The following is a 1,739-nucleotide window of genomic DNA, read 5'->3' as shown; positions in this document are numbered from 1 at the left end:
TGATGGTAGATGACCCTTCCTACCAAACCACATGATTTTTGTCTTGGTCACATTTAACTTTAGGTGCAGTCTGGAGAAGGAAAGTTGGTCGCAGTTGGAAACTCTTTTATCTGCAGTAGTACTATGTTGACTTACAGTCATAAATATTAACCTGCTCACTTAAAAAACAAACTTCCGGTCACTGTTCTAAATCACTGTGCAGGCTGCTTTACAGCTGCTTCAACGGAGGCCGCTTCCATTCAGTGCCCTCATTAAGTACGGTGTGGTTCACACTAGCCGCGGAGAAGGCTCGCGCCGTGCAGCGGATCGCTTTGCCGGTGTAGGTAGCATATGTGCTCGGCCTGTCAGATCGGCTCTGGGGCTGGCGCATAGATGACGTGTAAGATTGTGATTGGTCCGGACCATTAGACCACTGTCACGTGACACGGGGAATTACACACTTCCGCCATAACAATGCATGGATTCTTCCCGAGTAAAAAACCGAGGAGGTCCGAACAAATACGCTAAGAATCACAAAAGGAGAAGGAATATTTGCAATCAGCCGCAGAAACCTTGACAACGAAATAATCCGATCGAGAGGAATCATCACAGGATAATGATCGTTATTTTAATAGAGAGAAATCAGGCTGGGAAGCATGAAGTTTGAGCTAAAGTGGGTGCTAGCGAGTAGCATGCTAGCTTGTTGTTGGTCGCACATTAAAAAAAAAAAGAAAATAGTTTGCACGTATTTTTTTCTAAATACATCCTGCCAATGTTGAACTTCTTTCTGGTCACACGGACCGGATGAAGTCCCGCTAGAATATGCAGCTCACGTTCTGCTCCGTTACACAAACACTGAGGAGAGCAGACGTTAGTGAAGGAGCTGTCAATGAAAAATAATAAATGATAGCCCGAGCAGATCTCAACGCTTTTTCTTTTCTTTTTAAAAAAAGAAACTTTATTGTAAACATCAGTTCCAGTACAGAAAAACAGCAAATTAGCCAACTGGTTTGTTACAGTTGTGTGACGTCATCACGAGTCGCAGGCCCCCGAGCCGATCTTACAGGCCGAGCACATCTGCTACCTACACCGGTCTATTTTGTGCGCCGAGCCGCGAGTGATCCACGTCAATTCTGACAGGAAGTTACATCACGATACATGAGATAAATCCGGTTTATTTTCCAAAAACAACCGTTTTATCGCAATTAAACACAGCGATTGACACGAATGCAAAAATATTTTTGTATCTTAACAAAATGTAGAGATGAAAATAAACTTACAATCAACACAAACAGATCGGCGGGGGATGGGGCTGGGTTTAGATAAATTAAAGAAGCATAGGCCAATAATATTTCTAGGTTATTAATTTACCCATGATGGCAAAAACAAATAAAAGAAGCGCCCGTCGACCGCTGCAAAAAAGTCCACATCTGGTGTGAATTGCAGGAGAGAGAGCACTCCCCCCCGCACATCCACCCCCCCACCCCTGAAACTTCGTCCCGCGCAGATTTGCGGCTGCAGTCGAGGTGCAGTGACGCGTTGTTGTGTTACCGTGACAACGTGCCAAACCACGGATCAAATAGTCTGCTTTTTGTGAAAAAGCTATCTAAACCAAAAAAACCAACAAGATTAAAGTTTTAAATACTGACTGAATATAAATTTCTTTTGTAAATAGCCGCGGGATGATACCAACGAAGTGTTTTAACCATAGACTGTAAAAATTAATGGACAAAGCAAGCACCGAGGTCCCCCATTGGAAA

The 1,739-nt window shown here is 43.6% G+C and overlaps 1 protein-coding gene across 1 annotated transcript in view; it reads right to left on the bottom strand.

Moving 5' to 3' along the window:
* Nucleotides 1-1,739, bottom strand: part of LOC112151249 (neuropilin-1a) — an 82,939-nt gene that overhangs the window by 15,213 nt on the left and 65,987 nt on the right. The gene's annotated exons all lie outside the window — the stretch shown is intronic.

This window comes from Oryzias melastigma, linkage group LG17 (assembly GCF_002922805.2).
Source record: "Oryzias melastigma strain HK-1 linkage group LG17, ASM292280v2, whole genome shotgun sequence".
Classification (NCBI taxonomy): domain Eukaryota; kingdom Metazoa; phylum Chordata; class Actinopteri; order Beloniformes; family Adrianichthyidae; genus Oryzias; species Oryzias melastigma.
The sequence above is the reverse complement of the archived record's forward strand: the minus strand, read 5'-3'. Positions and strand labels throughout refer to the sequence as shown.